The sequence below is a fragment of the Capra hircus genome, chromosome 19 (assembly GCF_001704415.2).
Source record: "Capra hircus breed San Clemente chromosome 19, ASM170441v1, whole genome shotgun sequence".
NCBI classification, from domain to species: domain Eukaryota; kingdom Metazoa; phylum Chordata; class Mammalia; order Artiodactyla; family Bovidae; genus Capra; species Capra hircus.
Window position 1 is genome coordinate 18618970 of NC_030826.1, and position 16843 is coordinate 18635812.

A 16843-nucleotide genomic window follows, 5' to 3' on the forward strand; every position below is an offset into this window, starting at 1 on the left:
GTGGTAGAATTTGTAGGTTTTCAGGGAGGTCTTCCCTATTCTTCCTCCCTACCCCAAAGCCCAACTACATGAGACTATCATTTTGGCTTTTATTGTCTGAAGAAAGCAGGGTAAGGTGGCTAGTCTAGGAGTACAGCTCTGGGCATTAATCCCCAAGGTGACCTTGCTGCTGCTGCTGCTAAGTCGCTTCAGTCGTGTCCGACTCCGTGCGACCCCATAGACAGCAGCCCACTAGGCTCCTCCGTCCCTGGGATTCTCCAGGCAAGAGTACTGGAGTGGGTTGCCATTTCCTTCTCCGATGCATAAAAGTGAAAAGTGAAAGTGAAGTGCTCAGTCGTGCCCGACTCTTAGCGATCCCATGGACTGCAGCCTACCAGGCTCCTCCGTCCATGGGATTTTCTGGAAAATCCCAAGGTGACCTTAACATCTTCCTATTGTGACTCCACCCACAAATTGCTCCGATCTTTGAGGGCCTGGATGTCATGGAGAGACATACTAAGCTTCTGAAGAATATTTGTACTATTGTATTTGTGGGATAGTCACAAATTTCATTGGTAGTATGTTTTCTAGCTCACAATGAAATTATAGCTACCTTTGCTATTTAATAATACAACTAGCTTGTTTATTAAGTTCGGCTTTAAGAATTCATACGCACTCTGAGGGCTTCCCAGGTGGCCCAGTGGTAAAAAATCCACCTGCCAATGCAGGAGATGCATGAGACGTGGGTTCAGTCCCTGGGTAGGTAAGATCCCCTGGAGTAGGAAACAGCAACCCGCTAAACTATTCTTGCCTGGACAATTTCATGGATAGAGGAAGAAGCCTGGCAGGCCACGGTCCATGGGGTCACAGAGTCGGACACAGCTGAACATATGTACATGTATGTGTGCACTCTTTGAGGCACGGCAAATTGAAAACAGTCACAGACACACGTCTAGTTTTCAGCCACTTTTAGCAAAACAGATAGGGGCACATACAGTACCTTTGGAAGGTGAGTTCATTATTAATATGGGTCTATAGAAGTCTTTGCAACTAATGGTCCTCATAAGTCCATAAGGTGTATAGTGCATGGATAAATGAAGACATTGTTTCTTGTGAGAGTCTTGCTGAAATGAGAACACCTATATGGTAAAGAACAGAGAAGGCAGTGGCACCCCACTCCAGTACTCTTGCCTGGAAAATCCCATGGATGGAGGAGCCTGGTAGGCTGCAGTCCATGCTAGGGGTTGGACACGACTGAGCGACTTCCCTTTCACTTTTCACTTTCATGCATTGGAGAAGAAAATGGCAACCCGCTCCAGTGTTCTTGCCTGGAGAAGCCCAGGGACGGGGGAGCCTGGTGGGCTGCTGTCTATGGGGTCGCACAGAGTTGGACACGACTGAAGTGACTTAGCAGCAGCAGCAGCATATGGTAAAGAAATAATGGAGGAAATCTCCGCCAGTACTACCCCAACCAACCAAAGATGAACACCCTATGGCAGTCATTGTAAAAAGTAGAAACCTCTCAGAGATGTGAGGTCTGCAGAATGGTTGAGGCATAGAAGGACAAAAGCAATACCATAACACAGAACTCCTTGAGAAATTGAGACACGTGGCTAAGTTCTGCCAGAACCCCTCAAAAACCCAGAGGGCAAGAAAAATGGGGCATATCTAAGGATGCAGAGAAAAAGGTCTGTGACAGGGATCTGATGATTCTGTTTGCTCACAGCAGAAATACTTGCAGCAAGTGGCTCAGTGGCAAAGAAGCCGCCTGCTAATGCAGGAGATGTGGGATTGATTCCTGGGTCTGGAAGATCCCCTGGAAAAGGAAATGGCAACTTACTCTGATATTCTTGCCTGGGAAATCCCATGAACAGCGGAGCCTGGTGGGCTACAGCTCATAGGATCATAGAAGAGTTGGGCACAATTTAGCAACTAAAGGGCAACAGCAATCCAGACTCACAAAACAGCAACAAACCTCTGCCTTTGTGACAGAATCACTGTTTTCCTTTAAGCTATCCAATCTTTATGCAAAGTATTGGACTGGGAGAATGCCGTAAGTTAGGTTATAAGTTAGGTTGATTTTCTTTATACAGTTTACAGTTTTGCTGGCTTTTTGTGTTTGATATGGTCAACTTTTACTAAGCTCACTTTTATAAACAGATTATTTCTGATGGATTTTCCTTTAGAGGAGATTTTTATAACTATCTTTTGTTTCCTAACTTTTGTTGACATGGAGAAGGCTGGGGAGAAAGAGATACAGCGGTTTTGGTTTGGAGGCGTTTTTTTTGCTTCTGTTGTTTATATCCCATGTCGTACAATAGAAAGAATGATGGACTTCATCTATGAATGGCTTAGGAGAAAAAAGGGAGACATAATTAAAATTTTTAAATATATATTATATTAAAATATATATAGTCCTTCCTTTTATATGACTTTCCCTGAAGGAAAAAAAAAAAGTTATACTAAATAGAAATGGTTTGTTCATTTAAAATCATTAACTGTCTTGGCTCCATCATGGCACTTTTTTTGTAATTAAAAAGAAATGTTTTCTAAAAAACATTTTTTGGCTGTGCTGGATCTTCGTTGCTGCATGGGGTTTTTTTCTAGTTGTGGCGAGCGAGGGTTACTTTCCAGTTTCGGTACATGAGTGCTTTTCTTAATACTCAAAATTCAATGATTCCAGCATTACCTATTCTCTATTGAATGCCATGCCTTGTTCTCACTGTTAAACAGTGTAAATAGCAATTCTTAGATTCCACTGTGATGATAAGAGAGAAACTTAAGTCTACCTACTTAAAAAAAAAAAAAAGTAAAACCAAAATTCACCTAAATGCCAAAAGGTAGGAAAATAAATCAGATTACTACAAAGATGATTCATTTGGAGGCCTTTTGTTTTCTTTTAATAAGATGCTGATTGAAAATGAAAAGGTTCTGAATCCAAAGCCTAGCTCTGCTACGTTTTATCAAAAATTTATGGAATACAATTTCAGAAACCTCAGCTTATCCAGCTGCTGCTACTGCTGCTAAGTCACTTCAGTCGTGTCCAACTCTGTGCGACCCCATAGACGGCAGCCCACCAGGCTCCCCTGTCCCTGGGATTCTCCAGGCAAGAACACTGGAGTGGGTTGCCATTTCCTTCTCCAATGCATGAAAATGAAAAGTGAACGAGAAGTCACTCAGTCGTGTCCAACCCTCAGTGACCCCATGGACTGCAGCCTTCCAGGCTCCTCCGTCCATGGGATTTTCCAGGCAAAAGTACTGGAGTGGGGTGCCATTGCCAGTTATCTTAATTTGGGCAGTAAAAAGGAGATGGGCAAATATCCCAGATGACGGACCTCTAGGTAATTTCCAAAAATTGCATACCACTATTCTTCTTTTTATCCTCTTACAAGTCATTTTTTCCAGAGTACACATGGCCCCAGGACTGTTAGCTGATTTTTTCATTGTTCTCTTGGTAAGGGAGCAGGATACATACTTGAATCCTGAACTATTTATTTATAATAATAATAATAATTACTCAAAATTCCCTCCCTATGTGTTTCTGGATAGGGTGAACCACAAAAGACATTCTTACATAGATTTGGGGTTTGGAAGCAAAAAGTGGCCACATCAGAGCTCACATTGTTGCTTATCCTCTGACTTACATTGTTGGTATGGGACAGTGGCTGGACCTACACCTGCTCCACCTTCCCCTGAATCATTCTCCAGCTTTTGCAGTTTCTGAGCTAGATGCACACTGAGGGGGACAGCTTTTCCTTGATCTATAAAGGTCAGAGGCAGTGGGACCTGACTTGGTTTCAGTCTGTCCTCCTGGGGTTTTAGCTCAAGCTTGTAGGTTCCAGGTTGTACTTGGTTTTCCTCACTTTGTATCTGTTTTTAAAAAGACTTGTTGTTTTATTTTTGGCTGTGCTGAGTCTTTGTTGCTGCATGTGGGCTTTCTCTATTTGCCAGGAGCAGGGGCTAATCTTCCTTGCCATGCAGGGGCTTCTCATTGCCATGGCTTCTCTTGTTGCAGAGCATGGGCTCTAGGCACGCAGGCTTCAGTAGCTACAGCATGTGGACTCAGCAGTCGTGGCCCCTGGGCTCAAGAACACAAGCTAAGTAGTTGTGCCATATGGGCTTAGATGCTCCAAGGCATGTAAAGTCCTCCCAGACCAGGGACCGAACCTGTGTCTCCTGCATTGGCAAGCAGATTCTTATCCATTGTACCACCAGGGAAATCCTCCTTACTTTATATCTACTTCCTCTTCCAAACTGCCTTCCCTAAAGTCTTCAAGCTCCGGGATTAGGCGTGACAGCTTTACAGAGACTCCTTAAGCCACACAATTGTGTAAGATAGAATACAGATACACACACACAGCTCCTAGTGGGTTCTGCTTCTGTGGGTTCTGAGTCTGTGATGGAATCCTGGATGATTGTATTATATATACTGATTTTTATAGTTGGATAAATGCATTATTTGGGGAGATTTGTGCAAAAACACTTTTATCATCCAGAATAGTGTATTGTAGGTTGCTTTGTACATTTTGTACTTGGAAGACTAATCGATTAAACTCAAAACCTGAATTTTGAAGAATCATAAATTTGATCAAATAAACAGTTTGCTCACCTCTTTAAGCTTTTCACACTTTCCTAGGTTATAAAAATTGCTCTGGGACAAAATAAAGAGATGATATACACATTCTTCTTAGAAGTATAGGAGTAAGCATCAGAAGAGATCAATTTAATGAGATGAGTGGTTGCCTCTGAGTGACCAGAAATGATGATGAGTGGGAGCCAAGGCCATCGTGGAGGTGATGCTTTTGGTAGAAGTCTTTTTAGCATCATTTGACTCCCTAAACTAGTTACATGAAGTATTATGATAAAAATAAACACTGATTACGAGAAGGTTTTAATAAAAAGCCAAGTCCATGCCATCTATTTGTAATAGGGCAGGCAAGAGGAAAGGAAATAGGAAAGGTTATCATTTGAGTTGGACAAGAGTTCAGTTCTGGAGAGATTCCAATTCAAGTTGAAAGGAAGGTCAGATCTGGGGAGGAATATGAAACAATAAGATTTCAAGGGATAATGGAATGAGCTCTTCCTTCTTTAAGAGTCCTTTGCTACAGAAAGAAAATCTTGGCAACAAATTTCTCCTCCCCAGCTCTCTGCCTTCTCTTTTCTGTATCTTCTGAACTGAATGAATGGAAACTTAAGAAGTTATTGAAACAAAATAACACACTGAAGCATCTCCTTCCAGAGCCATGTTTCATGGACTTGAGGAGCCAGTTCTGGGACTGGTACAGTGACGGCCATAAACAATAATTTTCATTTAAGAAAAAACTTCTGATTCCTCTCACGCCTTGATTATATTTTAACTCCAATCATTTCCTTTTCATGACTCAAGTCCTTGGATTTCAACTTCTTGCCAATCCTTCTACTTCCTCAATTTGGCCTTTCCCTTAGCATTTATTGTTTTCCACCCAAGTCCATACATAGAAACATAATTTAGAAATATCAGGACAAATTTAAGTCAAGGCATCCATGAGAAAAGTTAGGTAGTTAACCCTTTTATAATACCTTCCCCCAAAGGGGTAAATACAAGAGAGGTTTTAAAAAAGAGAAAATAAGATAAGCTTGGGAGGAAAACAACAAGAAAGACGTAAGGAAAATTTCAGGGAAAATGGTTCTACTTCAGCAGAAGAAAAACAAATTGTGTATTCAGCAGCTTTATTGGTCCTATTTCAAAGAAATAAAATATTAGGTATTATATTACTAATTCATTTATATCTGTTTTGTAACTGCCTGCTCCTCCATCATTCAGAGTTTCTTCCTCAAATCATTTGGTAATTCCAGCTGCATAAATTTCTAAGGAGTCCAGTGAAGCCTGAGAGCTGAACAAAAAGTATTACATTACTAGCCTGCCTTTATACATAGTTTTTCCATCTAGAGGCATAAAGCATTTCACGCATACTTTCTCTTTTAGTCAGCAGGCATTTCTAAGGCTGAAACAGAGGCTGCATAACCTAAGTCACATGAATCATCAGCAAGAGAGACTCAAATTCCAGACTTCAAGTTTCAGACTTTTTCCACTGAACTTTGCCACTTCTCCAGACCCAAATGATGTACTTTCCAGACTATGGTTCCTTTTGATTGATGACTGGTCATCTTCCTGATTTCTAATTCCCCAAGGGATCCCTCCTAGAGACGTTTTTTTAAGGTCAATTTCATTCTGTTTTCCACTCCTTTAGGCACAAATTCTCCACTAGTTACAAATTCAGGTAATGTCTGGAACTTCTCCTCAAAGAGAAGAAACTTTGATTTCATGGCCACATTTGCAGGTTCTTTCCTTTGATGGAAATTGTCTGCACCTGAAGACAAGCTCGTTTTCTCAGACTGCCGCTGCTGCTAAGTCACTTCAGTCGTGTCCGACTCTGTGCAACCCCATAGACGGCAGCCCACCAGGCTCCCCCGTCCCTGGGATTCTCCAAGCAAGAACACTGGAGTGGCTTGCCATTTCCTTCTCCAACGCATGAAAGTGAAAAGCGAAAGTGAAGTCTCTCAGTCGTGTCCGACTCAGCGACCCCATGGACTGCAGCCTACCAGGCTCCTCCGTCCATGGGATTTTCCAGGCAAGAGTACTGGAGTGGGGTGCCATTGCCTTCTCCGTTTCTCAGACTACATATACTCAATTCCTTCTCACCTTCCTCAAGTTTTAATTCCTTTTAAGAGAGATTTGTTTGAAATCACTTTGGGTTTGAAATCACTTTTTTTTTTTTTTCCAAGAGGACGAATCAAGGGCTTGGCAAACAATGAGGGGTTTTATTTGTTGGCTTAGTCACTGACTCAAGCACTTTCACTAGTCCTTGCTCTGCTATGTTGAATACACTTTCTTTGTGCTTTCAAATTGCCTGTCAATAAAATCAAAATCACCCCAGTGAAAATTACTAGTTTAAAGCACTGATATCAGAGGGTGTCCAACTTCTTAAACACCATTTACCACCCACAATCTTTACATTTATTGACCAAAAAAAGGAAAATGATTAGAATTTATATGTATGTGTGTGTAGCAGGCTGTGTTGGGGGTGAAATAAATGGTAAATGAATTATCCAAAATCAATGATGTCATCAGACAAGCCATTGAGAAGGACGTGTCACTTGCTAGTTCCTCATGTGATATGGGTCCATTACCTTTGGGCCATATTTCAATAAATAACACTGAAAGGTGGAGGAACCTTTATTTCCCCATTCGAAGCTATTCCTCAGATACTTTATAAAACTTGTGCATTAAAATATGTGATACATGGACCATGGAGATGGTGGCACCATGGCTTAGGCAGTGCGGGCACTGTAGGGCAGGGCATCCATAGGGGTTGAAGGAGAAAGTGTTTATGAAGGACCTGCTGAAATGGGAAAAGAAGATGATGGTATTCTCCAGGGCAGCAGGCTGCTAGGGGAGCTGCTGTCCAAAAGGAGCAAAAAGGAGCATTAACTCTCTGTCTTCTACTTGGCTGAGGGCTCCGCCAACTCAAGGGATGGGAGAAAACACTAGGATACATGCAGGAGTTGCTACAGGCAGAGGAACCAGGCTAAGGAGCTGCAGAAAGGAGCAAACCATCTCTGTCCTTTCCCTCTTGTCGCTTCCTGTCCCCCCATCCCCTGCCATCTTTTTCTCTCCCCTCACACTCTGCTCCACATTCCAAGTCCTTATGAATTCCTGTTTTTGTTTTGTTTTGTTTTTGTTTGTACCTCAAGGCATGTGGGATCTTAGTTTACCAAGCAGGGCTGGAACCCACCCCCCCCCACACACACCCTCCCACCCCTGCATCGGAAGCTCAGAGTCTTATTCTCTGGACCACCACAGAAGTCTCTGAACTCCTGGTTACTAAGATGTCTCCCTTCATTTTAGGCCCTTTCAATCTCCCTCTTAATGGTCTCCTTCTAAGCAGGTTCCTCTCAGCCTACACTTGCCTCCCCCACCCCTCAGCAAAGGCATTACTGGTGAGGTTTAGGAGAGAGCCAAGTCAATTTATAAATTATCTCTCATATTGATTATTTCTACATATGAAAGAAAATTAATCTGGTTTATGTTGATTCTTAGCAGCATTTAATTTTGAAATTTCAATTTTTAAAACCAATTTCTCATTGCCATTGCTCTAATAATGTCACAACATGATGCAAAATGGGTTTCCCTGGTGACTCAGACACCTGCAATGTGGGAGACCTGCGTTTGATCCCTGGGTCAGAAAGATCCCCTGGAGGAGGGCATGGCAACCCACTCCAGTATTCTTGCCTGGAGAATCCCATGGACATAAGAGCTCAGCGGGCTGCAGCCCATGGGCTCACAAAGAGTCAGACACAACTGAGTGACTAAGCATGTGTGACGCAAAATAAAGATAAGGGCCAAATGGTACTTATGCAGGGAAGAGAGATGAAGTTAGGGGGCTACTACAGGAATCCACTTGTGTTCCTGGAGGAGGTAGTGAGAAAACTAAGGAAGCCCATGACTGGACAAAGCAAACACGGTTGATAATGGCTCAGGATCCTTTGATCTTTTGAATAGTATTACATTTCAAACCAGTGGTACAATAAGCCTAGAACCCAGGTCTCTGAATGTATAATTTCATGGTGTCAGTGAAGCACATGAGCTTAAGGAGTCAGAAGGGGAGTTCGTGTGCTGGCTATGCCTCTAACCCGTATATGAATTTGCAAAATTACTTAGTCTCTTTGAAATTGTGAAATGGGATATGAGCACAGTGAGGATTAAATCAGCTAACTTGGCAAGGGCCAGACTCAGTTTAAAGGCTAGCCTCTGCCCCACCCTCCTCAACCCTTTGCTTGACAGCTGGAGCAAACATTAAGGGCTGCACAACTCCTAGGTTCCCAGATCACATCAAGGGGAGGAAGCAGGCCAAATCCTTATCAGGAATTTAGTTCAGCTCAGTCATGTCTACCTCTTTGCCACCCTATGAATCACAGCACGCCAGGCCTCCCTGTCCATCACCAACCCCCGGAGTTCACCCAAACTCATGTCCATTGAGTTGGTGATGCCATCCAGCCATCTTATCCTCTGTCGTCCCCTTCTCCTCCTGCCCCAAATCCCTCCCAGCATCAGGGTCTTTTCCAATGAGTCAACTCTTCGCATGAGGTGGCCAAAGTATTGGAGTTTCAGCCTCAGTATCAGTCCTTCCAATGAACACCCAGGACTGATCTCCTTTAGGATGGACTGGTTGGATCTCCTTGCAGTCCAAGGGACTCTCAAGACTCTTCTCCAACACCACAGTTCAAAAGCATCAATTCTTCAGCCCTCAGCCTTCTTCACAGTCCAACTCTCACATCCATACATGACCACTGGAAAAACCATAGCCTTGACTAGATGCACCCTTGTTGGCAAAGTAATATCTCTGCTTTTTAATATGCTGTCTAGGTTGGTCATAACTTTTCTTCCAAGGAGTAAGTGTCTTTTAATTTCATGGCTGAAGTCACCATCTGCAGTGATTTTGGAGCCCCCCAAAATAAAGTCTGACACTGTTTCCACTGTTTCCCCATCTATTTCCCAGGAAGTGATGGGACCAGATTCCATGATCTTCATTTTCTGAATGTTGAGCTTTAAGCCAACTTTTTCACTCTCCTCTTTCACTTTCATCAAGAGGCTTTTTAGTTCCTCTTCACTTTCTGCCATAAGGGTGGGGTCATCTGCATATCTGAGGTTATTGATATCTCTCCTGGCAATCTTGATTCCAGCTTGTGCTTCTTCCAGCCCAGCGTTTCTCATGATGTACTCTGCATAGAAGTTAAATAAGCAGGGTGACAATATGCAGCCTTGACGTACTCCTTTTCCTGTTTGGAACCAGTCTGTTGTTCCATGTCCAGTTCTAACTGTTGCTTCCTGACCTGTATAGGTTTCTCAAGAGGCAGGTCAGGTGGTCTGGTATTCCCATTTCTTTCAGAATTTTCCACAGTTTATTGTGATCCACACAGTCAAAGGTTTTGGCATAGTCAATAAAGCAGAAATAGATATTTTTCTGGAACTCTCTTGCTTTTTCAATGATCCAGCGGAATTATTGAAGTTAAATTCCTTAAATCAGGAATGTAAGCCTAGCTTATTTGCCCCGGGCTCCCTCAAGCTTATCACTGTGCAGGGATAATTCTCCAAACCTCTCTGGAACTTAGTTCATTCCTCTTGTGGATGGTGAAAAAAACTATGCCCTTAAGACACAGGTTAGATAAGAGCCAATCAATGTTTATAAAATACAGTGTAACCCAAGAATGAAAGTACAGGGTCATAATGTATTTTCAGTACATGCTATTATATAGGTCAAGGCAGTGTTGCCCAGAATGTGGAGTTTGAGTTGCTGGTGGCATACAAAACATTGTTTAGCAGGCACATAAGTGACAAAAAATATGCAGCAAGAAAGCGATTTCCTTTCAATTGCCTTTAATTACATCAAGAAGTAATTCTCATTTGGGGTCTCTAACACTTGCTATTTCTCTCTTTAAAAAAAGAGTAAATCTCAGGAGCATACCTTCAGCAAGAGGAGAAATTAGGCAGAATTTAGAAATATAGCCAAAGTTTTAATGTTTATATTTGTCTTCTGATACAGCAAAGAACACTGATTTTTCCATTTATGATAATAGCCACATTTTTTTCTTAAGAGTAAATGGAAGTTTTTAGACACATTACATATTATTTAATTTTAAAAATAACTTCATTCAAATAAAAATATTAAGTAAATACTGACACAAATGATAAGCGGATTTGGACAAATTGGAAAGGTAGTTTTCAAATGACTGAGCTTTGGGAAACACTGGCCTCCTGCATGGGAAATCCAGGGACCTAGATTCTACTCCTGCCTCTGGTAGTAACCTACTGTGCGACTTCGGTGAAGCTGAACCTCAGCATCTTCATCTGGAACTAACAGGGCTTGCCCATGTGGTCTCTAAGGATCCCTCCTGCTCTAATATCCTAGTATTTGAAGCAGATGATTAGGGTGTTTTCTATCTTTGGTTAAGAATCAATTGCTCTTACATATATAACCGAATCACTTTGCTGTTTACCTGAAACTAACACAACATTGTAAACCAACTATACTACAATATTGGAGAAATGGCAACCCACTCCAGTATTCTTGCCTGGAGAATCCCATGGACAGAGCAGCCTGGCAGGCTACAGTCCATGGGGTCACAAAGGGTCCAACATGAATGAGTGACTCAGCGACTCAGCACATACTCCAATATAAAATAAATTTTTTTTAAATGTCAAAAACTTAAATTTTTTTTTTTTAAAAGCAAAAACAACCAATTTCTCTGTCTTCTTACTTTATTTTCTCTCCAAATCCCCCTTCAGGCATATGATATCTAATTCAAATGAAATATGAGCCTCCATTTTATTAACACTCACAAATTGAACTAATGCTCATGATCCAAAAATGCAAAAAAAAGAAGAAGAAGAAGAAGAAGAAGAAGAAATTCTTCATAATGGAAAGAATAAAATGCTTTGCAATGGAAAGAAATTCTTTCCAATGGATTTTGAGGGAGATGACATCTGTTCTGGTCCTCAACTTCACCACTTACTGATAATGTGATCTTAGCTGACATTAAGGTACCTTTGAAAGTGTGTTCGTTGCTCAGTCATGCCCGACTCTTTGCAGCCCCATGGACTCTAGCCCACCAGGCTCCTCTGTCCATGGGATTTCCCAGGTAAGAATACTGCAGTGGGTTGCCATTCCCTTCTCCAGGGGATCTTCCCAAGCCAGGGATCAAACCCCAGTCTCCTGCACTGCCGGTGGATTCTTTGCTGTCTGAGCCAAATTAGCAATAAAATTCTATGAAATTCAAGTGAGTCTATACCAAGGAAATAGATCAGCTGAGAATTAACACCCCATAATAATATTTTAATATAGACTCAAATTTGAAAGGAAAGAAGATAAACATATTAAAAAAGACATAGCTTCTGTCTTCTGTTATTGAGTGGGACTCTGAAGGGAGATGGAATGTATACAAATGATATAAGTACACTATGCTGAAAGAACTACTGTGCAACATGAAAAGTGCCTGCCTCCTCATGAGCAGAGTTGTGCCCCATCTTCATTCTTATTACTAACTAGTTGTATGAATGTGAGAAACTCACAATAGAATATTTGTTTCATCACCTATAAAATAAGGTTACATTGTATGATCTTTAAGGTCTCTTGCGGCTATGAGTCTGAAAATGATTTTATGCTTCAGAGGAATTAAATACTAATCTCAAAGACTCCTAATTATACATTGGAGATGACTTCTTCAATATAGTTACTTTTGCAGGTAAAACTAACAAAGTCACACAATCTTTTTTTTAAATTGGCTTCAATCACAATTGCCTCAGTCTTTGAACTCTCCTACTGGCCAAAATTCGAATTTGATTTCTTTTGATTTTTGTAAAGACAGTAATAATAACACTTGCTTTCTAAATTTACCTCAAATACCCTAGTGGGAAGTTAGATAAAAGATTCGATTCCATTCAGCAAACATCTATTGAATACTAATTATGTGCAAAATCCTAAAAATGACACCAAAATAAAGAAAGGTCATAGCCCTCAAGGAATGTAAAACCAAGTAGATAAAGTGAAGCATTATCATTACACCAAGAGGATTCATTTCAAAGGGAGGAAAAAAACAAACTCAGAAAGTAAAACAGCATGGAAGATAAAAATGAACTGAATAAGAAATGAGGGCTTCCCTGTGGTTCAGTGATAAATAATCCACCTGCCAATGCAGTAAACAGGGGTTCCATCCCTGGGTCAGGAAGATCCCAGATGCCTCAGAACAGCTAAGCCTGGGTGCCACAGCTATTGAGGCTGTGCTCCAGAGCAACAAGAGAATTCACCACAATGAGAAAGCCGTGCACCACTAGAGAGGAACCCCTGCTCTCTGCAACTAGAGAAGAGGCCAGGAGCAGTGAAGACTCAACACAGTGAAACCATTTAAAAATTATTTTTAAAAAAAGGAAGAAAGAAATTATATGGAGAAGGGTTGAAAATCAGTCAGAAATTCTTCAGCCTAAAAGAAACGATGATCCATATGTTAGCAAGTAATGTTATCAATCATAAAATCTTGCTTTCAAATCCATTCCATCAGGGCAAGACTGACTCAGCCAGCAGCTCAAGTAGAGACAGCTTATGTTCTGTCCACAGGACTCTCTGAGGAGAAAGATGCAAATTCCAGCCAATGCTGGCACCCTCCACAAGAAGGGAGAAAGAAACAGTTGACTTAAAAAAACTGTCTCAGGGACTTCCCCAGTCTTAATTCGTGGTTAAGACTTCTAATGTAGGGGCATAGGTTTGACCCCTGGTGGGGGAACTAAGATCCCATGTGTTGCGTGGCACAACCAAAAAAAAAAGTTGTCCCGAAATCAGGCAACTGGAGACAAGAGTACAGAAGCATTTCCCAAACGAAGAAGAGAGGGAGGACAAGAGAAACCCTTGCCTTTCATGCGGTCAGTGAAAGACAATTTTCTCCCTCCTTATAATCTCTAGTAAACGGTCACAGTCAGGGACATTTAAAAAAATGAAAATGCAAAGTTCCATCAGGAAGATAAAAATGAATGATATGAGGAAAATCTGCATCACAGCATGGAATATTCCATTTTATACAGATTTCTCCTACAGGTCCAGGACTGAGTGAACGGACAATGTGTGAGTGCCTTGAGTCTGGGGTTATGGAGAGGAGGGGCATGGAGGTGGGTCAACTTGAAACTGTTTACCTCTCAGATTGGGACTTGAACCCATGTGACTGGGACTTGAACCCAGCCAAAACCCACGGTACCTGCTTTCAGGACCTCATGAAGTTCAGGTTCTTGATGTCTTATCACAGAAAGAATCCAGTGAGAGACAAAGTGATAGGTAAGAAGAGGATTTATTCAGATTCAGAGAGAAGCACACTCCACAGACAGGGTGAGCCATCCCAGAAGGTGGGTGTGGCCTTCACATGTGGCTTGGTCAGCTTGTATGGGCTGGGTAATTTCATGGGCTAATGAGTGGGAGGATTATTCCAAGTATTCTGGGGAGGGGCTGGAGATTTCTAGGAGTTGGGCCACTTTTTGGTCTTTTGATGGAGCCTTGGAGCTGTCATGGCGCCTCTGGGTGTGTCATGTAGCTTGCTGAGAGAAGATCAAGGGCTAGAAGTCCATTCCTCTGCCCTCTTAGACCCATTTGATTCTAATTGGTTTATGCTCTGTCCTTGGGCTATGACATTCTCTCAAAAGTTGTGCCCTGCCCCTTGCCCTCCTGTTACAAGCTCAGCAACAAGCTCTGAGAATCCTACAGAACACTGGGACCTCTGCTTATCTCTTTGGATATATTAATACGATAATTTCCCATAAACTGCTGGGAGAATTCTCGCTCAGAAATAGATGGAGAAACATCTAGACTGGCTACACCATTTCCCACACTTTGAGTCATTCTGAGTATAGATGTAAACTAAGATCACATCATACATCTCTGAATACCTGATACTAACATTCTGCTCCTACCACACACACTGTCATACACCCCCCCGCAAAAAAAAAGTAAAATCAGGAAGAATAGTGAAAAATTAAGACAGCAGGGTAAAGTGTAGCATTTCTAGACATTTCATCTTCAGCAAGACTACCACAGCCAAAAAGGGTTGCCTCCAGACTTTTCCTCTGGGCTCTATTATTTTTTCCTGCATGTTCTACAATTATCGAGGTATCTTTTACTGTTTATTAGTGCCCAAGTTTATGCGTATAAATTATGCTTCTCCAGCTAAAATTTGAGTAAATTCCGTACTCTTCAAATCCAGGATCCCAGACTTCCACAATCTCAAGATTTGAAATTCCTGCCCTCACACCCGAGCACTGAATAATTTTGGATGGAGTCTTAAGGCTTAGCCTGAGGGAGTTGTAGCAACAATAATGCCAAGGTCCCCAAAGCAAAACAAAGAGGCACACAAGCAGACCTCCTATTGCACAAACAATGAGGCTGTTCTTAACTTTTTTGTTTGTTTGGTTTTGGTCAAAGGAGTCAAAAGACTTTGGCAATTTTTTTCATCTTGGAGATTTAACCATGCTAGGGAACAATAAAAAAATACTAGGAAACAATGAAATATTTGGTGTTTTGGATGTTGGTTTGTTGTTTCGATTTTCTGGTCGTGATCGGCATCAAACTTCTGTTGTACAATTATTAGTGTTGTTGTTTTTTTTTAAGTCATGTTTGTTGTTTTAAGTTAATATTGTTTCCCTTAGTTATAGGAAGGGGACACTTACTTTCTACTCCCATCAAGGTAGACATTGAGAAATAAGATCCTGCAAGAAACCTTCCTAACTTAAAGCTAATTTAGATGTTTGTAACTTCAGAGACCTATGTAGCTGCTAAGCTTAACAGCAACCCACTTGAAATGATAGCTTTTGGTGAGTATGGATTTTCCCAAAATGCCTCAATTTTGAATTGGACACATTTATGATATCAAGGGAAATATACCTATAATATCCATATGAGTAATGAAAGACTAATTACAGAAGCAGCCCACCGTTCTGCACTATCAAGTATTACATATTCTGAAAGAGGAAAGGAAAAAAAAAACTCACCTCCAAATGAAGTTAAAACTACCTACAATGATGTGGAGAAAAGTTTTTTTAATCTACATAGGAAAATACTATTTTATCATACGAAGGAAAAAAGGCAAGATGCAAATTTTATATCACAGTCTAGTCCAAAATTCTAATTCTTTACATAGAAAATGGTTACTCTCCTTGAGCAAAAGAATGTAATAATTTTGCTTCCCCTCTCTTATGCTTATGTATTTCCCTGCAGTACAAGAAAATGGTGTAGAAAAACACATCCTCGAGAGAGATAACTACATGAAAATGCCAGACCGTTCAATATAACATTTTGCTGAGATGTAAGAAAATGGAATAAGAGAGTATGTAAACTTTTAAAAGATTATATTTCAAGATAGTAAATGTTGGTTCAAAAATTTCAAAAGAAATGATATCCACATAAAAAATTATGACTAAATCAGCCTTAGTAGATAACCACTTAGCAGCAATGTTTTCTAAGTAACTCAAGAAGGAGATTCATTTTAGTGTTGGATCAGCTTTGTTTTGGAAGTCAATGCTTTCTAGAACTATTCTTTATGATTTTGAATATACACATTCTTATGTTGTTTTTTACAGTTCTTTCAGTTCAGTTCAGTCGCTCAGTCGTGTCTGACTCTCTGTGACCCCATGAATCGCAGCAGGCCAGGCCTCCCTGTCCATCACCAACTCCCAGAGTTCACTCAGACTCACGTTCATCAAGCCAGTGATGCCATCCAGCCATCTCATCCTCTGTCGTCCCCTTCTCCTCCTGACCCTAGCCCCTCCCAGCATCAGAGTCTTTTCCAGTGAGTCAACTTTTCACATGAGGTGGCCAAAGTACTGGAGTTTCAGCTTTAGCATCATTCCCTCCAAAGAAATCCCAGGGCTGATCTCCTTCAGAATGGACTGGTTGGACCTCCTTGCAGTCCAAGGGACTCTCACCCCAATTCCTTATTTTCTAAGAGATTTTGATCTTTCAATTTTGCAGTCAGTTGGGATTACTATGTAAAAAAATAGTATGTAACATTTATGTTATACTTAGTATCTGACACTTTGTTGCCAGACCCTGTTCTAACCGTTTTTTGTTAATTCAATTATTCAATTCATAATTTAATGAATTCAATTCTCTAAACTGTGAAGTTGGTAATATTATTTCCATTTTATAGATGAGAAGATTGAAGCATGGGAAGATTAACTAATTTGCCCAAGGACACATAGCTAGGAAATCTTTAAAAGACTAGGAGGAAATGCATCAAGGTATTGATGGCGATTTCTTAGGGTGTGGGGTTATAAAGCGTGGTTAAGAGAGAT